Below are 25,489 nucleotides of genomic sequence, written 5' to 3'. Positions count from 1 at the left end.
CGATCATTGCCTCCTGTCCTTACAGTGCACGTTCCAATATACAATGCCAACTAGAGATTCTTATTATTGTGGCAACGTGGGAGTAAACAACTCACGCACACGTCTCAAATGGACTGCAAACTCCCTGAACCAGTTTGAACATCTCATAACGAATAGGGCCCTCCATTGTAATAACATCGAATACATAGATTTGCTACGCTCATTTGCTCAGACCATAAATATACTGCAATCCGACTCGATCAAACATTCACATACCTTTGATCAGGTAGTTGCCAAAAGAAGGACAGAATTTAGGATGCTTAAAAGAAAAATTTTACTCTCAATTAGTGCGGACAAGTGGCAGGCATTAAAATCTGCAAAATGCCAATATAAGAACTGGCTCAGTGGGCGCAAGTCTTTGTTATTCCAACGAGATAGTGAAGCCATGAGTAGGGCTATGAGTAATAAAAATTCGGCTGGCATGTGGTCGCTGCTGAATAGTCACTCATACCATCACCAAGCAGAGGCCCAACTGAATGGGGTCTCTGAACATATGTGGATCAAGCATTTTTCAACACTATATGCTGACCCTTGTTATAACCACACTAAATATTTGCCAGTGTCAACATCCAGTTGGAATTTAAAAGTCTCGGTTGAGCAAATTTTTGACCTAATCAAAAAATTGAGTTCTTCAAAAGCAGAAGGACCAGACGGGTTGTCAAACCATATGTTTAAAAATCATCCAGACATTTGGTCTAAGATCTTATTTACAATCTATAGTGACATATTAAGCACCCGTTTGATTCCTACATCATGGAAGTCCTCAATCATAATTCCAATCTTTAAAAAAGGCGACCGGTCACAACCTGCAAACTATCGACCGATTGGGTTACTAGATGCCCCAGGGAAAATCTTTACCAAATTGGTACTAGCCGATTTCAATACTTGGACAGGAAATAATAAATTCAGGGATTCCAACCAAACTGGCTTCATGGCAGGAATGGGAACCAACATCAATCTCATGACCTTGAATGCAATCAAAGCTCAGTGCCAAGAGACAAAACAACAGTTGTTCTTGGCTTTTATTGATCTAAATGCAGCCTTTGACTCTGTGAGTCGTCCTTTATTATTAAAAAAGCTCTTGAGAGACGATTGCCCAGCGTCCCTGTACGATATTATACACTTGTTGCATCATGACACGTCTATACGAATACGCATTACACTAGATGGTCTTCTAACAGACAACATATCGACCTATCGTGGTCTAAAACAGGGCTGCTCCTTAGCCTCAGCGGTGTTCAATTATTACATCCACAATGTTAAATTTGCCCTTTCAACGGTCATCTCCGATTCTCCCAGACTGTTGACCCAGGAAGTTCAATCGCTTATGTACGCAGACGATCTAGTGCTTATCTCTAGAACTCAGGTGGGGTTACAACGGCTTTTAAATACGTTCTATCAGTACGTACAATCTAATGAACTAGTTGTCAACACGTCTAAAACTAAGATCATTCAATATTCGCCCAGGCGCTCAGGCCCAGTCTCATTTGTGTGGTCTATAGGCTGCACCCCACTCGGCGTAATTCCAAGCTATTGCTACCTAGGCATGATATTTGAGGGTCAGTTGAAACCCCATGGGCAGCTAGAGAGGATTGAGTCCAAGCTACTTTCATCCATTTCACAAGCCCGTGTCATCATGTATAAATATGGCAAATTTTCCATCGTCCCAGCATGGCATTATTGGACCAAGAATGTCATTCCCATGCTATTATATGGCTTGGAGACTCTTCCCGCAGATTCTGCATTCAAGTTCGAGCAGTGGGAAGCAAAATATTGCCGCACAATTCTTCATTTACCGCAATGCGTCCCTACCTCATGGATGAGATATGAGCTTGGCCTAACCTCTCTAGAAGCCCATTACAACTGGCGTTTATGTTCATTTTTTGGGAAATGCCTGCGGTCGACTACCGCAAATGTATTGCTTAAAACACTTTCTTGTTACATTTTCTAAGCAAAGAAATCTAGTTACATCAAAGATTGGCTAAATCGTGTGTATTTGATAATGGCTAAAGCAGAAGTTACAATTGATCTGTTGTTGTTGAATCCTGATAAAGCCAAATCTAAAATTTATCAAACAGATTGGATCAACACATGCGAATTATGCATAATGTATCGAGACAACGTCATTGCATGTTTCCCACCAAAAAAACTCAGAACATTACCATTGTATCTGATACGTTCACCAGCCCTAAAATATAGATCAGGAATAATGCGTTTTCGTTTCAATTTATGGGCAACTTTGGAAGTAAGGGCAAAACGCAGATTGGTAAGCCCAGAACAAAATGTTTGTAGATTCTGTCAAGAATCGCCTAGAGGTGAGACATTAGTTCATCTATTTACAGAATGTGCCCCACTTACCTCCAAAAGACAAATAGCCTTTGCAAGACATTGTCAATACCTCGGAAACATTACACAGGTCGAATGCTGGTCGGTCCTGTTGGGGTCAAATAACTTAGCAATCCAGATAGCAGCTGTTAATTTTCTCACCAGTCTTAAATTAGATACTTAACAGAAAGGAGCATTTAATTAAATGTTGTATGTGAATTTTTCTTCTATTTCTTCTTTTGTTTTATTCATGTCATAATTAATGTAAATAATGTAAATAAGTTTTTTATTTTTTTTATTTATTGTGACATGTTTGATGTATGCTAAATCATGTTAAATCCTGTATTTCTATTTTGTCTTTTTGATAGGTTGATTAAATTCAACCAAATCAATAAAAAAAATGTTTAAAAAAATCAGGGGAAAGCGCGAACGCAGTCCCCCACTACCAGAAATAATGCAGTCGAGTATCCTGCATTTGGGGACATCGCAGGGGTCAGCAAATCCGACGTGCAATGGGTAAGCCTCACCCTGGGAGATCTGCCTTTCTGATCACAGATGCTCCCCTGCCAGGTAAGTAGGAGTTGCGAGCAAGAGGGCAGGGGCTGGGCCTGTTCTGGAAGCCCCACTAAGCGAGGGTGAGAAGGCCGACCCTGATCCAACCCCAGCACTCCCGGAAGCCCTGAGCGTCTGCAGAGCTGCCTGTCCCACGTGCAAGAGGAATCTCCGGCATGCAGAGCCCAGCAGAAGAGGCACATTGTAGCACAGTTCATTTCTCCCATCAGGCACTGCTCGGCCTGAGATTTGCATAAATTCGGGCCTGGCCGCCAGCCAGCAGACCCAGTCGGATAGCGAGCAGGCCCGGTGCAGTGGGCCCACTGGCCCGTCGGCCCCAGGCGGGTCCATGGCCCACCTGAGCCGACGGGTCTCCCCGTTTAACAAGAGCATCTCAGGTGGGGTGCCCCCCATCAGGACACGGCAATGCCGTGAGGGCAAGGCCCGATCGTGTCGGTGCTCGGACGGGGCTGGCGGCAGCGGCAGCCGATAGCCAGTCTCAGCCCCTCCAATCCCCAGGAGCTGGCTGGGCCTTCTTAGGGTTGGATGGCCTGGGCACGAAAACAGAGCCCGGGCAGGGCAGCTTCAAGAACTACCGGGGCACCTGATAGCATGGGACGTATATTGGGGGGCCAGCCGGGTGACATTCATGGGGAAACACACCATAGCGGTTTTTGCCAAACCCATTATACGATGAGACGAGAGTCTTCCTTACCTTGCAGCACAGTAGCAGGCTGGCTGTTGGCTGCTGACTGTGGCCTGGGTCGTCATCGCCTCGCCTGGTGGTCCTCCTCAGTGTGGCTGTCCTGTGTGTGGGCACTGGGCTGGCGGCCTCCAAGTTGTCTGGTGGTGACTGGTGACTGAGGTCCACAGGTGCACCCCAATAAATCATGCCCAGCAAGGGTCAGGGCCAGGGTGGGTCAGAGGCCCAATAGCATAGTCAGTCACGTGCGTCACGCTGTGATGGACCTGGCGGCTCAGAGTCTGGGCCGGCACAAATTTTCATTGGCTTGTTCTTCCACGGCGGCCCCCCCTGTCCCCCAGGCACAAGTGGAAGTTGTTTCAACTTTGTAAAGAAGTGCAACAACACATTTGTTGTTACTTCCTTCAAAGTTGAAGCAATTAGTGTGCAATGTCACTGGGCCCCAGCTCAGCTCTGCAGGCAGGCTGCCCCCCCAGGGTCAGGACTCGGAGGGAGGCGGCAGGTGTACAATTGCTTTAGTGTGTGCAATTGCTTCAGCCGCCTCCCTCCACAGATCAAAGTAACCGTTCAACTCGGCCGCTGCCGGCCCGAGCAGAGCGCGAGCCGAGCACCACACGGCACCGGCCCCCTGAAGTGGCGGCACGGGCGCCGGTGGCCCGCCCACCATTTTCAATGATGCTGCTTGCTGCACATGCATCTGAATGCATCATAAACTATTATGCATGCATGATGCAATCATCAAAGCAAGGTAACAACATCTAGTGTTAGTTACCTTGCTATGATGATGAATTGTGTGCAGTCACTGCAGAGTGCAGTCTGCAGACAGTGCCGCCGGTGCCTCCTGGCTCTTCCCCTGCCCAGCCCCAGGCGGCCCAGCCCCCAGGTGTCTGACTTGACTTCCCGACCACGGGCTGAAAAAAATAAAAATCATTTCACCCCAGGAGTCTCACATGACTTCCCGGCCACAGGCTGGGAAAAAGAAAAATACAAAATGATGATTGGAGTGTGCGGCAAAATAAGCACTATGCGCGGCTCACAATCAAAAGGTGCGCGGCCGCACAGGCGCGCACCTTACAGGGAACATTGCTCACAGCTCCAGGTACAGTATGATCGATGAACAATGCACTCTCATTTCCAGATGCAAGATCAGTGCCAGCTTGCGATGCACTGCGTGATGATGAGGCAGCAGTCGGACAAACTTGAGGCCCCTTTGGCCTTTCGATCTTTGTTGCAATCTCCCCAGGCCCTTTCACGTGCTTAGGAAGCACCTCTGGCAGAGAACTGGCGATGATATCTTTGTGATTGAGTGCAGCTGTCTTTCTTTCGATTTCAGGATCATCAAGCTCTTTCTCATGTGGCAAAGAAAACGGAACTCCTTTTGTGTGTGTTGCGTGGATCCAGTGCTTGCGTCCATTCACTCGGACTGCAGTCTGCGTAGTCAGTAGCACCTGGAAAGGCCCCTTACAGTGTGGTGCAAGTGAAGATTTTCTTTCAAAATTCTTGATTAACGTCCAGTCCCTAGGCTGCAGACAATGTCCTGGGCCGGTCTATCTGACAGGAAGAGCCTCCTGCACCTGCTGATGAATCAAACGCAAGTTTTGAGTCAACTGTCTACAGTAATCAATAAGTAATGGGTACTCTATATCCCTCAACCGTTTCGGCCGAGGGGCATTCCAAACATTAGCTGGTCTCCCCATCATGATTTCGTAAGGGGAGAGACCAGTCCTTGCCTGTACAGTTGTTCTCATGCAAAGCAAAGCTAGTGTTAATGCATCAGCCCATTTCAAATTGCTCCCCGCACTTACTTTACTGATTTTGTTTTTCATGATACCATTCTGACGTTCCACCAAACCGGCACTCATAGGGTGTCTGGGCGAATGGAATCGTTTTTATCAATCTGGACACCTGCACAAATTTGCAAAATCACGGCTGCAATAAAGTGTGGGCCGTTATCTGACCATATGACCCGGGGTAGCCCGAAACGGGAAATGTATTCTTTTAGCATGACTTTAGCTGTGGACATAGCTGTACAATCTTTCAGGGGATAGGCCTGTACCCATTTGCTAAATGCGCAGACCCCCACGAGAACATACTTCTAGTTTTGGCATATCTCCATTTCTATGAAATCAAAATGGATGACTTGAAACACTTGTGTATAGGCGCGTTACAAATTCCATATCATATCATAGACAGTGGGCCAAAACTTCCTACTAGCGTCACTGTTCCCTTTCCAATGTTATGTTGTAAACAGGTCATACAACTCTGAACCATTCTTTCAGCAGTTTTTCTAATGTGTGGATTCTGCCATACAGAATCCAGATGTTGAATCATTTTTCTAGCACATATGTGTGTTGGACTGTGGGCCATAGTGCCCATTGCCATTACATAGCCATTTGGCAACATCCATCTGTTATTGTGTTTGTCCAGCCAGCAACCTTCAGAATCTAATTCTGCTGGACCCTCAAACCAGTTTTTATTTCATCTATAGTAGCTTCTGCTTGCATTTTCTTACTGTGCAAATTCCATTTTCTATCATGCAGGGTACTTCTACTTTTTCAACATACATTTTTGTGTGTAAATCAGTGGCAGTTTGTTTCGAAATTTTGTCTAAAATGCATTTCCCTTTCCAACGTTACATGTTACTTTTTATGTGCTTCACATTTCATTATTGCTAATCGCTTGGGAAGCGCAAGTGCTGACAACAGTCTCACTACCCAAGTGCCATGTTAGATTTTGGTTCTGTGTGATGTCAGGAAACCCCTTTCAGCCCATAATCAACCAAAATTCTGTACCACCCCAAAGGCATACTGACTGTCAGTGTATATGTTTACATTAAGGTTTGCAGAAATTTCACATGCTCTTGTTACCGCTATTATTTCTGCAGTTTGTGCTGAGTTATATGGGACTCTTTTGCTTTCTACAATACTTTTCAGTGTAGTGATGGCATAAGCAGCAGTTGAGGTGCCATCTGGTAATTTAAAACAGGAACCGTCACAAAACAGTTCTCCATCTGGCTCTTTCTGTGGGGTGTCAGTTAGGTCAATTGTTCCTTTTGTCTCTTGTTCAGTAACCATTAAACAATCATGGGGGAATTGTTTTTCACCCACTTTCTCATTTGGAGGGGCACTGACTCGGCCGGATTTAAAGCGCAACACCTCATAATTTGGATATGTGGTGCAAATACAACTATTTCATACCTTGTTAATCTGGCTGATGTAAGGTGTTGCGTCTGTGTTCTATTTAAAAGAACGTCCACAGAGTGAGGTCCCATGACGGTTAAAGCGTGACCTAAAACCATTACATCGGTTTGTTTTATTGACGCAGCGACAGCTCGCAAGCAGCGCGGCAAAGCACATGCAATAGGATCCAACGTGGAAGAGAAGTAGCCGCATGGTCTATTTCTCCCTCCTTGTTCCTGAGTCAAAACAGCCAAAGCACATCCGTTATTTTTATGCACAAATAACTTAAAACTCTTGTCATAATTTGGTGTGCCCAAAACCGGAGCCGAACATAATGCAGCTTTGAGCAGGTCAAATGCTTCTCGACATTCCATGTTCCATGGCAAAGGTAAGGTAACATCTTTCCTTGTCAATGCCACTATTGGTTTCACGATCATAGAAAAATTAGCAATCCAGTGCCTACAATATGAAGCCATGCCAATTAAAGCCCTGACTTCTTTCTGTGTATTTGGAATAGGCATATCAGAGATGCTTTCTATTCTTTCTGGTGTCAATCTTCTTCCCTCCTTCGAAAGGAGGTAGCCCAAGTAGGCCCCTTCCATTCAACAATACTGGAATTTTTTCAACAATGCTTTGTGTCCATGTGCTGCTAAATGTGTCAATAATGCAACTGTACTTTCTTTACAAATTTCTTCTGTGTCTGCTGCTATTAATAAATCGTCAATGTACTGTAATAAAACACAACTTGTCGGTAGTTCTAGCATATCTAATTGTTCCTTTAATGCTCTACTGTAAATACTTGGACTTTCAGTGTAGCCCTGCTGAATTCATGTGAATGTAAATGAACAGCCTCCTAGAGTAAAAGCAAATAAATATCTGCTATCTGGATGCACTGGGATACTAAAAAAACGCATTCTTCAAATCTAAAACACTAAAATATGAAGTAGAAGCTGGAATCATTGTCAAAATCGTAGTCACATCCGGGACTAATGGAAATTGCAGATCAACCACTTTATTTACTCTGCGTAAATCAATTATAAAACGGTATGGTATGTCATTACCCCCTTTCTTGTAAACCGGAAGAATCAGACTACTGCAAGTACTACCAGAAGTTTCTTCAATAACGTTTCTTTTAATCAAATCTGATACAATGCATTTCAAAGCCTTTTCTCCCTCAGCTGAAATGTTATATTGCGGAATACGTGGAAATGTAATTCCTTCTTTCAAAACAATCTTTACTGGCTCTACTTTCAAACAACCAACATCATTGTCGTTCACTGCCCATATACAAGCCGGTACTTTACTCAATTCATTCGGTAGTGGCTTAGATAAAAATTGCGATACAGGAGTCTTTTGTGGTGAAATTGTCAAATAAACTCCATCAGGAGTACAATAAATGACCGCATTCAATTTCTTCAACAAATTTAATCCCAACAAATTTTCCTTGCAATTATTTGTCAAAAGAAATGGGCAAGACTCTGTGAATGGGCGTAGCGTTATAGGTACCGGTTGTGACACTGGACTAATTACTGGTGTACCTGAGAACCCTACTGAGACATTCTTATGCCCTGACAGTGGTATATCTGGAACCCGCTGATGGTCAATCGAACATTTTTGTGCACCCGTGTCCACTAAAAATATGTGCTCACTATTCGCAACCTTCATTTCTACGTAGGGCCCTTTCTGGTCTACGGGAATAGATACTGGTTCCAAACCCGATGCGTTCCCACCACCTCTATTATTGTTTGCTACTTGCTGCAACAGTACTCTTGTTTTCAAATTCCCTTTGTCCCTCAGTTCCTTGTCCTTTTCTGAATTTACTCTGTTCTCATAATACTGGGCCATATGTAATACTTCACTTTGTGTTTTTGCTTGTCATGCACTTTCAGATGTCATTATTAAACTTTGAATTTTCGGTAGCAACCCTCGCACAAACTTATCAACAAACAATCTCTTCCCGGGTTCAGTACTTAGATCTTGACCACTAAAATCTGCAAATACTTATTCAAATCGATTAAAATAATCTGTTGCTCCTTCCACTTTGCCCTACAAACAAGCAGTCAATTTATCCCAAACTATTCTCTTTTCGGGTCCCAAAGTTTTCAATTTCTCTACTATTCGCGATGGCAAAGCCAACATTACTTATGGTGGCTTCTCTCCAGCCTTTTTCTCACTATCAATTCTAATCAAATTCTCTCATGTGTCACCTAATATCGGCGCGTCATTTATATTTCTAACCTGTTTCCATATGTCTACAGGAAGATTCACGGGAAACAATAAATCAATGTCACTCAATGTAAAAACAGATGAATTCAAAACAGATTCAATTTCCTAGTAGAATCCTGACGGGTTCTTCCTAATATCAGGGATCGTCTGCTTTATAGTATTTACCTCTTGCCTCGAAAATGGGACATGTACAAACTGTGCGATATAATGAGCTTTTATCGTTCTCGCTGGAGACGCTCCAGAGGCAGCAACTTCTACTTTAGGGACAAACGTGGGAGGCACTTCCCTCATGGGTAATTGCAAACCAGGAGATTCTACATTTCTTTGTCTATTAAGCAACAAAGCTAAATCAAGAGAAAAAACAGTAGTTCCAGTTTCAGGCGAAAATGCTCTTTTGTAAATGGTCATTAAATCAGCGGGTGCACATATCTTATTCTTCATACATTCATCTTGTAGGTACACTACCATGACCTGTAATACCTTTCTCTGCATTTCTGGTGTATACTGACTAAACGTGTAATGCACTTCAATTGGGGAAATGGAGACATCCGTAATCCATCTAAGCGCATCTCGTGTACAAATTCGCATTTCTTCACAAACAGGTTTCAACGACGGAAAAAAACGTTGCTGGACATACGACATATGCTGTTCATCTTTTTTCATTAATTCTTTATGCAATTGATCAAGTTCTCGCTTAAACACAAATAAGCGGCCTACGTGTCCTCGTGCTTTCGTCGCATTATCTCGCAAATTCGAAAGTACAACCAAATCACGCAACTATTGCGGTACCACTGTATCGGTCAAATCACTCCATATTTTCACAAGATAATTCCCCATGCATTCTAACAATACATGTTGTTCACCAAGGCCTCTATGATCAGATATGGAACTTTGCACAGCCACTTCATTGCCATCATCAATATATGTTTCTGCCCATTCTTTCAGTTCTGCTTTCCTTTCTTTGCTAATCACACTACGCGTCTGTCTAATGCTTCCTTGCGCGGCCCCATCTCTGTAGAACTGCCTGGTAACGCGGCTAACTCATGCTCTGAAGGCGGTGGAGAAAATGATGTCACAGGTACAGGAGGAGAGGAACTGCTTACTGCGGTCTGTACTTTGATGTTCATTTCTCCGCTCACTCAATATTTTGTTTATTAGTTTTTCTGATGTATGAAAGTCTTGCTTAGGATATATTTTCTGCACATCGAATTGGAAAGCCCTGTCCATGTTCCTAATGGCTTCTGTCTGCTGATGTTGGTCATGCTCTAGCGCTTTCTCTACATTTGTTTTATGTCTGCGCGCATGTTTCTCTCTACTTCTCAATCAGCGATTAGCGTCCTTCCTCAGTCTCTTACAAAGTCAAGTCAAATGCTGCTGGTCGGGCCTTTTTGGGTAGCCATACTGATTCTAGGTGTTCTATACGTTCTAATTCAAAGCTCCCATTATTAGGCCACTGAAGGTCTGATACACGTCTGGTCTGCCTATGCCAAATCGCATTAAATACTATTTCCCCTATACCAAAGTTTATGTACATTTCATGTGCCGGCGATCCTTAGGGTGGCGGAACCTGGCCAGTTTCCAAAGATTGTCTACCGCAGCGAAAAAAACTCACTAAACAGGAAGACGATTTCCCAGGCATGGTTAATTCTTACCCTTTTCTTGCCCTGGGAGTTTGATCTTGCAAGAGCAACACTTAACCAATATCAGGACTATTAAGAATCGGAGCATGACTCACCTGATCAACCAATTCGTCACTCAGGACGCAATTCGTCTGTATACAGACGCAACAAGAATCATCGTGACTGCGTGTCTGGCTTAATCTGCCTCGTTCCAGGACCCTCGCCTTGATGGTATACGGGCACTGCTCGTCGATCAGGGATCGGCTGTGTACAGATCTGCGGAGGAGTCTCTCATCACTTCTACAGGGGCACCCAGAACACCTTCCGATCCCAGCTCGACTGCCTCGTGCGCGACTCGTTTTTGCCTTCTTCAACTTACAACATATACGATGGAGCATTAGTGGGAGGGCCCCTATTCAGGCGCCATATTTGTTAGGCCATAAAGACTGCATATGGAAACTAAGGCACAATAACCATATACCCAAGTAACACATCAGACACAAGGTTCATTTTCCAAACAAGTCTGGTTTATTTCAAAGTATTCACAGTCGGCCGACTGGGTCTCAACGCCTCATGATGCGCGTGCATGGAGCGCAAGTTTTTTTTGTATGAATACATTCTGGGCAATGTGGGCGGAGGCACCAGGACTTAGAAGAAAATCCCCAAAAGTCTCATTTGTTCACAGGTCGCTGGCGTTGTTGAGCAGCGGTAAACAGGCAGACGAGCATGGCAGGAGCAGAAAGGACAGCGTCTCCAGCCGCAGACAGCCCTTACAAACAGCGCTTTCACAAGAAGTACTTTACTTTAGTACTTTACTGACACACATTTGAGAGCAAATAAAAATCATGACTTCTTCTAGCAAAATATTTGTCAATGGTTTAACACGTGTGCTATACTGTGATGACCACGGTATACCATCATTATATAAGCAAGTTATCATACCGTCAAAAAATCGTTACCGTGGGGGCGCTGTTGTGCGCCGAACAAGATGGCCGCCTGAAACGTGAGCTCCGAGGCAGGCAGATCACTCGATCCTGATCTTGGGCATTTACGATCTACAACTTGTACCAGACTGCTACGATTCGCGACCTGCTGGACCAGGGACCAACTGGTCCAAATCCTGAAGAAAATCGGCGCCGTTAACACTGTAATCGGGAACTGCTGTAACCATCCCCCATCGCCCGCTAATCTGCGCGCCAAAATCCGGCACTTGGGGAGAGTCAGGCGGTCCAGGCCCTCGGTACCGTAGCGCCCCACCACCCCCGTGGAGGCCCGTGTGGCGGTGGAACACCTCTGAGTAGATGACCAGGAGCGAACCACGAGATTGCTTGGGCCGTACGGCGCCGGCGCGGAGCACCGCAGATACTAGAACTGTAACCAAGCTGGGCGGCTTCTACTCAGGCCCTCATCGACTCTTATATCGGCCTTCACCCTGCTGTCTCCATCGCTGGGCCCCCCGCCCCTTTTTCAACGAGATTCCAGCGCTCGGGGAAGAGCTGCGGCACACCAACGGACGCCAGGTGCTGTGCTCCCCCGCTGTCGTGGGCTGGGTTTCCGGACCCTTGGCGCCTGTAATGTACGTGGGGGTTGGGGATGCTGCTAACCCCTGGCCTCCCTGAAGCGGAGAGGGGGACAAATTGATGCGTGGTTCCGCGGCAGTCACCAACCATCCGTACCCGATAGAGGACGACCTGCTCCCGCCGAGCGAGGTGCTGTGACCCTCTCGCGGACCGCACTAGACTCTTGTCTGCGCTTGGAGGGGCCTGGACCCCTGGCGGCCTGGCCGTGGCCTGTTGGGATCCCCCGTGGCCCACGTTATCCGGCCCCGCCGCCCGGCACCAGACACCTTGCGACACCCGAAGATTTGCCTTGCCCCCGCCTCTCCTCCTTCCAGGGCGCCAGACTTCGGGCTCCCGGAGCTGCTTGGGTTGTACCCTGCCAGTCACTGCCGTCGAGGCCTTGATCCCCTGGGGGCTGCACTTCGTTGATCCTGTCCGCGGAGGCGAGGGACACCATCGGCTCCCCCTCTTTTCTCCTGAGTCACATCACCGCCACAATGACTAAAGGGACGGGGAAAAAACAGAGCTCCATAAACATGTTTACGAAGACTCCGGTCGGCCCTGCTGAAGAGGTCTCCGAGCAGGCCCCTGCCACTACCTCATCCGTTGCTGTCTCGGAATCTCAGAACATGATGGACTTTATCCGTGAGGGTTTTACCACGCTCCACTCGAAGTTAGATGACATGAATGGCACTATCTCCTCTATCAAGGCCCACATTGAGAGGACTGACAGTCGAGTGTTGGAGGTCGAAACCAGGGTGAGCTCTGCTGAGGACGGTCTGGGGGCGCTGCGTTCGGAGGTCACGGCTCTATCCAACCGCGTCCTCGAGGTGGAGAAGAAAAATGAGGACTTGGAATCTCGCTCGAGGCGTAACAACCTCCGTATCATTGGGGTCCCTGAGAGTGGCATCGGAGAGCCGATGGAAGACTTTGTGGAACGCACATTACTGTCGCTTCTGGATTCACCTAAGCTCTCTCCTCAGTTTGCTATAGAGCGGGCACACCGGGCCCTGACGCCTAAACCCAAGCCGGGTGCACCTCCGCGACCCATTATAGCTCGTGTCCTTAACTTCCGGAACCGCGATGCCCTCCTCAGAGCCGCAAAACTCAAAGGTGAACTTCTACTGGATGGAGCAAGGATACACCTATACCCTGACTTCTCGGTGGCTGTCCAGCGGGAGCGTTAGACTTTCTTGGCTCTGAAAAGAAGGCTTAGGGATCACGGAGTCAAGTACTCCATGTTATACCCCGCTAAGCTGCGAGTGGAGCACAACAATCAGGTATCATTCTTCACGATTCCGGAGGAAGCCTCCAGGTTTATCGACGATCATTTCCCAGGCTGACTTTCCTTCCCAGCCATTCCACTATAACTACTCGGCGTGCCCGTTGGGACGCGCCGCCACCGGCTTTCCCCCGACGCCAAGAATATACCACACTTGTACCTCTCAACAATTATCAGTAGGATTACTCTGCACGACTGTGCCAAGGTAAATCGTGCCAATTATAGTTGTCAAGTTACGTCCGAAGCATCATTGTAGGCACCATGTTCTCGCTGGATCTGCCACATGCCCGGAGCGGCGTCATCAGTCCGGCCCACAGGCCCCCAGGCGTTGATGCCACTGGTTTGGATTTGGTTAAGGGGTGTTGGGGTTGTCATTCCTCTTGTTGGGGGAGGGAAGTGGGTGGGGGTGGGTTGGGATGGGGGTTTTGTTATAAAAAAGTTTGGCATTGGCAGCGAGGTCGGAACACAGGGTAATGCAGTGTTAATGAGGCTACAGGGCCGCTACATCAGCCCACTGGACATTATTATCCCGGCGATATGAGCGTCACCGCTCCTCTGACGGAGAACAATCTAACCTTCATGAGCTGGAATGTGAGGGGTCTGGGCAATTTTTAAAAAATTAGACAGATACAGCTGCAAGCGGAGTGGCATGGATCCAAGATCCTTTTCTTACAAGAGACACATGCGCGTTCTGAACATTGTTTGAGATTTGCAAGAAACTGGGGCCCCTAGAGATACTTCACCAACTTTTCTACTCAAAGCTGTGGGGTTATGACTATTATTCATAAGAGCCTTAAATTTACACTGATTTCTTCACAAATAGACCCTCAGGGTAGATATGTACTACTACCTGCTACACTCCAGAATAGGGAGGTGATCTTGCTGAACATCTATGGCCCCAACATTGATGACTCGGAGTTCTTCACACACCTCACATCCCTCCTAGATGGTTTCCCTTTGGTTCCTATCCTCTGGGGTGGTGACTTCAACACCATTTTTGATACAGACCTTGACAGATCTGGGTCCAGGCCCGCCAATTTACCAGGGCAGCCTATGCTACACTGTCATCCCTCCCCCGCCTTACGGTTGTAGACGCATGGAGACTGCTCTACCCTGATTCCTGTGTCTATTCCTTTCACTCTTCAGTTCATGATTCCTATTCCCGGATCGATAGGTGGGTAATTTCAGATTTATTGATCAAAAATGTGGTACAATTAACGATCCTCCCTAGGATCCTATCTGACCACTCCCCGGTGACCATCACCATGGGTTGGGGACTGGACGGTGATCGTACCAGACGCTGGAGGATGAAACCCCATTCTCTCCTCGACCCTCTGTTCAGATCGGAGCTCGAGGTAGTCATTGAGGAGTTTTTTTTCGAAATAAACAAGGACTCGGTATCCTCCCAGGCCACCCTATGGGAGGCCTTTAAGGAATATATTAGGGGCATAGCACTGTCCAAAGAGAGTGGCATACTCAGAACAATTCGAAGGGATATCGCTGTCAGCGAAACCAAACTGTCGACCCTGGAGGCCCAGTGCTCACGGTCCTCAACCCCTGCGACCCTTGCAGCTATAGGAGTGGAGCTGGACGTGTTTCGCTCCCTGGCGGAACGGGAAGAAAAATTTCTGGATAGCCCCGGCCTGGCGAGGAGATACGGAGAGGGCGAGCGCCCTGGCCGTTTCCTTGCTAGACTCGTCCGTCACGAGCTGGGTGCTCCACATATACCTGGGATTGTTCGTTCGGATGGCTCCTTAGCCACCACGTCACAGGCCATCAACTCGGAGTTCTTCGCCTTTTACGAAGCCCTGTACTCCAATTCGGACGAGGCCACGGAGGCGGACTCCTATCTTACGGCTCTCCCCCTAACGGTCCTCTCTCCCGAGACCGCTGGTTCCCTTGACTCTCCACTCACCCCGGAAGAGTTTACGGAGGCCATAGACTCTCTCTCCTCGGGGAAGGCCCCCGGCTCTGATGGCATCCCGGTTGAATTCTATAAATGTTATAAGACTCTCTTACTCCGTCACCTAATAGCTCTCTGGGAGCAATCGGTAGAGGCAGTCACACTCCCCTCATCACTCCGCGAAGCCACAATTACGGTACTGCTTAAACCTGGTAAACCTGCCACCCAGTGCAGCTCATATCGCCCACTTTCCCTCATAAACTGTGACACAAAAATTGTCCACCCCGATGGCTGACGGCGGCTTTGGGGCCCCCGATTTTCTTAAATACTGGTTGGTCTCACAAATCCAATACACGTCCTACTGGTTGAACACAGCAGACCCTCCCCCACATGTTAGACTTGAAAGGCTGGCGGTCAGCGACCGAGACATCCGCTCCCTGGTGATACAGCCCATTCCTCTTGTACGGGATACACTGAATCTGGTGGCTTGCACTCCCTGGCGCTAACAAAAACGTGGAAATTGCTAGATACTCCTCATCCTTTTCATGGCAGTCTCCCACTGTGGAACTTTCTCACCGGGATCCTACGAGTACCGCCGTCGACTGCACGCAGATGGGCTGAGGCGGGATACGAGTTGCTCCGTGACGTATTCGAGCAGGGCAGCTTTGTTGAGTGGCCTGACCTGCCCTTTTCTATTGTTCGCCTGTGTTCTGCTGCCAAGCTGTTTAATAAAAAAAGTTTTTAAAAAAATCAATACCGTGACACCCCTGACGTTAATTAGTACCAGGATCTGAAAGTAAGGTTGTCAATGACTATGGGTAAAGGCCTCTGAGAACTATCATTGAATGTTAATGGCCTTTGGCATTATATTAAAAGGAAGAAAGTTCTCCAGTATTTAGCCACCAAAAAGGCAGACATTGCGCTACTGCAGGAGACACAGTTTGGCAAACTGCAAGCGGCCAAACATCGGAGGGAGTGGGTTGGGAAGGTTTACCATAGCAGCCTAGAAAAAAGGCAGGAAATGTGGGGTGGCAATCCTCATCCATAGAGCAATCCAAGTGAGGACCATGAAAATCTAGGAAGATGATGGGGGAGGATTGTCGCAATAAAGGCACACATGGGTAATGAGAGCAGTCATTGGCTCGACCTATGCCCCCAGGGCAGACAAAAAATTCTTCTTTGCAGATCTTTACAAAGTGATAGCAGAGACAGGTGGAAGCCCTGTGCTGCTACGTGGGGATTGGAATTTACTAGGGGATCCTTTTTTTGGACAAATCTGCTAATCCTAGAGACGGGAATGCAAAAGATAGAGAGTACCTGCGGCAGTTACTGACGGACTGCAGGCTCTGTGACCCCTGGAGGCTGCTCAACCCTTCAGGCAGGGACTTGTATGGGAGGACAGGTCGGTAGGACCCCCCCTCACCTACATCGCCCACCTACATGAAGCCCATGACTCGTCGGCAGCCCCCTATGGACCTGGGCCCGGGAGGCAGGGCAGCTGCAGATCGACACGTGAAGCTGCACGAACACATAACTTGGTACAGCATAGACACCATTTTGGAACGAGCAAGACTCCATTTTGTTAAGGGTGCTAAATCCCAACACATGCAGAACAACTCACATACACAGAGCTACAGCTTGGCCCCCACTTGACCGCACACAGAGAGGCCTCCACGTCCCCCAGCCTCCACCTCATGGCAGATCCACTGAAGGCCCGTTCTCACAAGCAACCAGACGCGAACAAATAACAAAACAAACACTGTATCATTTACCTTCCGCAGTACATCATTGCCCCACCCATGACCAAACTCATAGTTAGAGCCTGGAAAGTAACCAAGACCATCCCAGCCCTACTTGCCCCAACCCTGCTTTTAACCCCCAGGGTTTGTGATACATGGAGCCCAGTACCCCCTTGCACACCCCAAGGCATCGTGCGCTTTGATATGATCACTTAAAAATATGTGTCGTGTTGACTAACGTTTGCTGCTATTGTGAAAAGGCAGGTTAAGAACCAACATGTAAAGCACCTGTATATGATGTGAAAAGCACATGCCTGTATTACAATCAAACTGATAGGTAAAACACATTGCTCTCTTTGCTCTTAAGCACATAACCCAACCTAACGCTACCTCATGTTTGTATGTCAACAGCTGATATGTAATGTTTGTGCTAATGACAAATCCTTGGCATTGTAACTCTACTAATGTAAACACATGCGAATAACCTTAATGCCCCCAGCTTCAACACTCGCCCCACATTAAAGGCACGGTGCACAGTCCTGTGCATGAAGACGCATTCAGAGCTGCAAGGCCATTTCCCCCCTCTGCCCGCCAAGGGTGGCCGGGGCTCGTTGGTGTTCGAACAGCACAGCCTCGCCTCCCCATATTCTTACTTGACCCGTTTCAAGTATTTACCTCCCCAATGTCAGAGGCCGCCACGGCTTGGCCATGTGAATTATGAGCTACCTGGTCCTGAACCCCACCGCCTCCAGGGCACTAGTTACATGCCCCCCATGATCCACTGGTATTTTTGTTAACCCCAAGTTAATGAGCTTTGGAGTTAAGCATCCATCCTTAGATTAACATATCATAAAACCATCCCTCACTGCATCTATCAGGATAGAGTGACCGTGCAGCCTAGCCTGTGCCCCCTGATGTGACACCTAGACTCGTGGGATCCGGCTCTTTTATCAAGGGTGCCGTTAGAAAGATGTATTAGTGAACTTCCAAGTGCATATCAATGTCTCTGTCTCCTTTCCTGATCCTAGGTCAATGTATTGCAGGATTTACAGGACACCTGAAACTGTATAGTATAAGAATGATTGTGAGTGTGTGGCCACAAGGGCAAAGTGTTAGTACAGCCACCAATCATCAATACAAGTTGCGTCCGGCCTGACAGCTCCACCCCGAAGAGCCCAGCTGACCCGTCTACCCTGCGTGGCACCGCACAGACGTCCACCAATCCTGGAGCAGCACAAGTATACAATGTATATAGCTTAGCCAACGCCACCCAATCCCTAAGACTATGTGCCCCCTATAGCTTACATCATGCATGACGTAGTTTTGTAACAAGTAGGACTGCCTTTGCTATTGTCAGACAGAGCGCTCTCAGAGTTTGCAGAGTCTTTTGCATGCCCTATATTGACTTAGATAAAAAGCCCTTTTACTTCACCCGCACTTGGTCGTGGTCTCATTACCTTCTGGGGTGTGTCCTTTATTGCCTCTCATTAAGGGGGTGCCTGTTGGGGACGGTTACATTCAGTGGGGACCCCATAGACGTGATTTGTCTTAATTGTCCCCTTTGGCACAAGACGTCCCCGGCCCCAGTGGAGACGCACAGCGTGCCCGTTCAACAGAGCTGCCCGCCTACGGCAACTGGTACGCTTAGACGTGCACACGCAGTAGGGCGAGAGGGTATGGGTCCCATCCCAAAAAAACGTTAGTACCGCTTGCCGGAGCCGGGGGCGGCCAGTGAGTGTGAGGCAGCGCTGCTTGGACGGACCAAGTCCGGAGAGTCTCGGATCAAGACGGGCATGTGAGTATTGAGTGCGAGTGACCATAAAAGGAGTGAAAAAAGGGAAGTCAGGTGATACGAGGTGAAGTGGGGATAATCTAGAGGGTATTTTCAACCTATAATAATACTATTTCTCTTTCTCTGCATATGGCCATTAGGACAATAAGGTGAAATAAGGGAAGACACAGACAGGAACCTAGCTCTGCAAAGGGGTAGAGGGTGGCGCTGCATAGTTCTATCTTGTCTAGTGCTGGGAATAAGTTGAATAGTCGAAAATACAATTAAGGGTGTCTGAGACTAAGGGAGACACGGTGAATACATTAGAAACTGCTTTCTATCTTCTTCCTCTTTTATTCTGGGTGAATCAATACTAGACAAGGTGACATAGCCCCTAAGGGTCAAAAGAACTAATTGAGTGAGGGTCAGAGGGCCTTGCCACAGACAAAAGCATAGGACAAGACAGGGAGGGTCCTTGTTATATGTTGTATGTAAAAAGTATGTTAAATGTTCGTTCTGTGTTGCACATGCTATGCTATTAATGTTTCATAAAATTGGTTGTAAAGAAATGATGTTATGATATTAACGGTTTATGTAGTACGGTCAGTGTAAGTGTGACCTGGTAAGATTTAACAAAAATATTGAATGAGCATTTTCTGATTGGTAAGAGTTCTTTAGTGATAAGAAACACACACGCACACAAGTACAGTGATAAACAGGTATAATACCGGAGGGTAAAACCGACGAGAATATAAAATGGGGGCAGAGACACCTTTAGCCCACATCTGTAAAAATTTACCAGGTAATGTGGAAAGAATAACCAAGTACCATGACCAATGGGTCACAGAACTAAAAGGAGAGGGTTTGCCCCAGGTATGGCCACAAGGAGGGCCATTTGATAAAAGTGTCTTGCATATGGTAGCCACATGTATATTCATAAAATACAAAGGAAAACAACAGTTTCATAATAGAAGAGAGATACTAGATCGGTGGAGGCTGTTAGAAGATGTGCCAGCCCGCCCTCACTACCACTCCGTTGACAAAGAACGAAGGTAGAAGAGAGGATGGGGGAAAGAAGGGTCAGTAGAAGTGACACGGTTATACCCACTTTTAAACAAGCCAGTGCCCGCCGAGGGGTATAGTGATCCAATGTATGTGTCCACCACTGCCCCCGCAGCCACACCGTGACCCACAGCCCTGCCACCATATGATTGCCCCAGAACTAGTGGGCAGGTAAGTACCCCAGCAGTGGATATAGCAAAACTAACAGAAGATTTAGATTTTAGGCTCTCAATGGCTAGAGACGAGCTATCTAGAATACAAAACATATGTGAGCAGAGTGGGGCAAGTACATCCAGAACAGAACCTATGCCTCGAGCACAAGCACTTGACAGATCCGCTGAGGACGGGTGGAAAAAGGGGGAGATACTATTCAGAATACAGGAAGAGCCAACTAGGATAATAGAACTGGATGCACATGATCTTGGAGAAAACACAGAGGAGGGAACAGCTGCTGAGGGAAGGGAAGAACTGTGGTGCGACAGAGGAAGATGAGCAAGAAGCTGGGAGGCTAGGAATGGCAACAGGAGGGGGATTAGAGAGGTTTGACGAGACACCGCGGGGAAGAGCAATGGAACAAGAGTGGACAGGGAGGTTAAGAAACAGGATGGGAAGGATGGCACCGTTGGGAAAGACAGAATCGAAGGCGAGTATTGGAAAGGGGGGCAAGGGAAAACTGCAACTTCCATTGATTCACAGAGGTGGGGGGGAGACCAAACTACTTACTGTCGGCTCAAATGAATAAGGCAAACTTGCTAAAGTCACGGCCCCCGGTATCAGGAGGGGCAAGTAAGTGGATATATGCCTTTGAGAAACATACTGCAGGCGTATCCCTAGCCGTAGGTGATGTCAAGAGTTTGCTGGTATCAGCAGTGGGTGACCAAGCAGACAGGGTGTGGGCAAAAGCCGGTTTCCCGGGGGTGACATTAGATTGTGACCGCCATAATGGAGCCTCCTTCAACACGGTACGTGCAAGAATCTGGAATTCATTAAGAGAGACCTTCACAGACACCCCAGATTTACAGTCAGTGATGCAATGCACCATGAATGATGGGGAGGGGGCTATGGATTTAATTTCCCGGGTGCAGGAGATGTGGAGAAGAGAAACTGGTATGGTCTGGGACCAATCAACATCACTATTTTACTTCATAATAAACAGGGGACTCCCAAAAGAAGTTCAAAAAGTCCTCGACAAAATAGCAGGGATTGAGGCAAAAGGCTGGACTGAAATACAGAGCATAATAGTGCACCACTGCAAGAGAACTAAAGAAAGGGAGAAGGAGATAGCACAGAGAAGGCTGGCAGACGAAGCAAAATTAATACAAACGAAATTGGTGAAGGTCGCCGCAGCTGTAGCAGCAATCGCCCAAGAAAGGGACGCAGAGGAGGGGGGGGATGGTAGCGATACAGTGGAGGATGGCTGCAAATTGGGCAGACAATGGGCAGAGACAGTGGAATGGGCAAGAGGAGTACAGAGGATCGCAGTGGCAAGTGTGGGTTCCCCGCGGAGGAAGAGGTGGGTACAAGGGGCGCAGAGGGGGTGGTCAAGGGTACAGAGGGAATGGCGGGAATGGGGGGCAAGGACCGAGGGGGGGACACGGGAACTGCTGGAACTGCGGGAGATGGGGACACTTATCACAAGAGTGCAGGAGCAGGCCAAGCCCAGCTTACCAAGATGATCAACATTATGGGCACCCGCACCCGGGAAGCCCGTATGGATTATCAAGGGAAGGTGGACGGGAGCAACAAGAACAAAGGGGCTCAGAAGAACACAGGGAGCGACCACACAACATCCAACAGCACCCACAAAGCAGCGAACTTATACCATACACACATGGTAATCCTTTTTCCACAACCACAAACGGCGCACCCGCACCATATGGAGGAGTGGCAGTGGTATCAGGCAATGTTTACAGTCAAGGGGGGACCACAAGACGCCCGGCATAGGACAGCCCACAGAGAGCACTTGCGTGTCCAGTACTATCAACAGCCTTCAATGCAGCCAAGGAACCATTGATAGGGGTGGAGATAGGAAACAAACAATTTATCTTTATGGTGGATTCAGGAGCCGAGAAATCATGTTTACGTGAAGGTCGGTTTCCGCTATCTAATCGTAAATTGGAGATGCAGGGGTTCTCTGGGGCGGTGGTCGAAGTTCTTTACACATAAGATTTGCATGTTACAGTGGGGGGAAAAACAGAAAGAGCACCCCTATTGTATTACGAACAATCCCCGGTTAACTTGCTAGGGAGGGACCTCCTCAGCAAACTTAACATGACCATATCGTTTACAAAAAGAGGGATAGTTTGCTCCACGCCAGGGATATGCCCCATGCGTGTAATGCTGGTGGTACACGCGCAAGCAACAGCGCCAGAAGTGCGCGGCATACCAGTAGATCCAGACATGTTCCTCCAAGGGTTAAAAACGTTGGCCCGGGTAGTCCCACAACTAAAGAAACTGGAATGGAGGGTACCCGCAGAGTTAATCTTTCGTCCTATAGCTCGCCCAGAGATAATGCAAGGAACAGTGATGTCATTAGATAAACACGCAGTTCAAGTCCCAGCCAAAAGAATAGCAGTGAGCGCAATGGACATACGCGGCTGTCAGTGGCGCACAGTATTGTGCACCAATGCCGACATTGCACTGCGAGATTTATCAGATGAGGATCTCTTCACTGATTCAGACAGTGACGGGGAAATAATAATGGAGATAGCAATCTCTTGTGACATCATGATACAGGAAAGACAAGAGCCAGTGCAACTAATGGCTGTAGTGGGAGCCCCACCGTCTTTCTTTAACACCGACATGCAGTCAGTGCCAGACAAGTTGTGGACCACAGGCCCGCATGATGTGGAACTATTACATGGGGTCACTCCAGTTAAAATCAAACTCAAACCAGGAGCCATACTACCCAGAGTGAAACAATACCCCCTATGCCGGGAAGCAGAAGAAGGGATAAAAGAAACAGCCAGTGCATTATTAACACAGGGAATAATAGTGCGATCAAACTCACCATGCAATACCTGTATCTACCCTATCAAAAAAGAGAAGGGAGGGTCCTGGAGGATGATCCAAGATCTACGCCCACTCAATGACGTCATCCAGAAAGAATTCCCTTTGGTCCCCAATCCTGCATCTATCCTGTGTAGCATTCCAAAAGATGTGTCTCACTTCACACTAGTGGATTTGAAGAACGCATTCTTCTCCATACCACTCGCAGAGGAGTGTAGGTATTTGACAGCATTCACCCTGGGTGGAAAAAGATATGAGCACTGCAGATTGCCCCAGGGCTATTGCGAGAATCAACAGAATACTGCACGAGGATCTCACGAATATGACAGCAGACAGAACATTTATTCAGTATGTGGATGATTTGCTGATCTGTGGGAAAAACGAAGAGTGTAGGGAAGACTCTATTGCCCTCCTGACATTATTGGCCCACAAGGGTTACAAAGTTGACAGAGAGAAGCTGCAATACTGCCAACGAGAAGTGTTGTTCCTAGGGCAATTGATTTCAAAGGACGGCAAGAAAATAATACCAGACAGAGTAGCCGCCATTACAGCTGTAGGGAGACCGAAAACAGTGAAGGAAATGCAAAAATTTCTCGGCATGTGTAACTACAGCCATGCATGGATATTAGATTACGCCGCATAAACAAGACCATTGCTGCAGGGACTTAAAGAGGCACAGAGAGAGAGCTCAGACATACAGTGGTCTGAAGAGTTAAGTGATGCATTTACCTCTCTCAAAGAACTGATTTCGAGTGCACCGTTACTCGCGAATCCAGATTATGAGCGTGAATTCTACCTGTTTTCACACTGTAAGGTCTACCTGTTTTCACACTGTAAGGGGTCACTCATGACAGCAGTACTAACACAAAAGATATCTTTGGGACACAAGCCCCTGGCATACTACAGTGGCACACTGGATGCAGTAATGCAGGGACAGTTCGTGTGCGAGCAATCTCTCGCAGTTGCTGCATTCGCCATTGAGAAAAGTGCAACAATAGTGATGGGATGTTCCGTCACACTATTTGTAGAGCACTCCCTCTTCGCAAAATTAGAAAGATCCAAAAGCACACTGACCACACAGAGAGCCACAGCATATGAAATCATCTTATCAAGCGCCAACATACACATAGTGAGGTGCAAGGTGGTTAACCCCGCCAGATTCATCACAGAACCTTGCACTGTGGAAGACATGCAGGCACACGACTGTGCAACATACTAGGGGGAAGAGAGTGGAGCAGTAATTGTGAGTGAAAATGCACTGGCTGAGGGGGAGGTATTCTTCATAGACGGGTCAGCATCAGAAAATTCAGAGACAGGAGAAAAACAATTGGGGATAGCCATTGTATGGTTAGAAGAAAGTGAGTACGAAGTACTAGTCCAAAAACGCCTGCCCACCCATTTTTCAGCACAAGCAGCAGAACTAATAGCACTCATTGAAGCACTACATGCAGCAAAAGGGTGTGCAGTCACAATTTACACAGATTCAGCGTATATGACCACTACAGTACACGAGGACTAGCACGGTAGGGATGGAGGGGATTCCACAGGGCTGACGGCTCACCGGTGCAACATGCAGAACTCCTCAAAGAACTCATCGAGACATTAAAAGACCCCACCATGGTAGCCATAGTGAAATGTCAGGCCCATACAACCAACACAGATTTCATCTCTTTAGGAGACGCGGCAGCGGACGCTGCCGCCAAAGAGGCCTTGTACTTAGTTAAGGAGAGAACAGGTGAGTACTTGATGCGCAAACAGGTAGAGGAGGATCTCCCAGATGGCTACAACACCATGTTCGTGTCACAGATACTAGAACTACAAGAGGGGGCAACAGCAGATGAAAAAGAATTGTGGGAAAAAGAGGATGCAGCCAGTCAGCAACAGATCTATTATGGCGGCAAAACAACACAGGAAGGGTGGTGATGCCAACCAAATTATTGGAAATATCTTTCCAACAGCTACACTTTACAGCACACAATGCAAAGCAACACATTGCCGCAGAGATACAAGAACACTTTCAAAACTAGCAATGGAATGTACAACGTGCCAGATATATAATTCAGGCATGACCTTAAGAACACTGCAAGGAACAATACCAAAGCCAACAGGCCCCTTCAGGGAGCTGCATATGGATTGTGCAGATATGGGAGAAAGGTGCAACGGAGCACGGTACATGATAGTGGTGGTTTGTCCATTTTCCAGGTGGGTCGAGGCAGGAGCCTGTGCACGCCCAGATGCTAAGTGCACCGCAAAGTTCTTGGTGAGGGATGTGTTCCCACACTGGGGAATTTGTGATGTAATTCGCTCAGACAACGGCACACATTTTGTCAATGACCTTTTTAATGAAGTAACATCATTGTTGGGGATAAAACACAAACTATGCTCGATTTATCACCCGCAAAGTAACTGTGTGGTGGAGAAAATAAACGGCCTCCTGAAAGGAAGACTCTCAAAATTGTGCTACTCACTTAAAAGAAATTGGGTACACTGCCTCCCCTTCGCCTTGTTCGAGCTGAGAAAT

General features: G+C 47.4%; 1 protein-coding gene and 1 non-coding gene across 4 annotated transcripts in view; both read right to left on the bottom strand.

Annotated features, from left to right (window-relative positions):
* The window catches only part of NEURL1 (neuralized E3 ubiquitin protein ligase 1), a 2,006,504-nt gene that overhangs the window by 1,404,130 nt on the left and 576,885 nt on the right, over positions 1-25,489 (bottom strand). The window lies entirely within an intron of this gene.
* LOC138474894 (U1 spliceosomal RNA) lies at positions 2,779-2,942 on the bottom strand. The gene has a single exon (XR_011269117.1). It is a non-coding gene; the product is annotated as a U1 spliceosomal RNA (small nuclear RNA).

Source organism: Ambystoma mexicanum, chromosome 8 (assembly GCF_040938575.1).
Source record: "Ambystoma mexicanum isolate Mex_15411 chromosome 8, UKY_AmexF1_1, whole genome shotgun sequence".
Classification (NCBI taxonomy): domain Eukaryota; kingdom Metazoa; phylum Chordata; class Amphibia; order Caudata; family Ambystomatidae; genus Ambystoma; species Ambystoma mexicanum.
The sequence above is the reverse complement of the archived record's forward strand: the minus strand, read 5'-3'. Positions and strand labels throughout refer to the sequence as shown.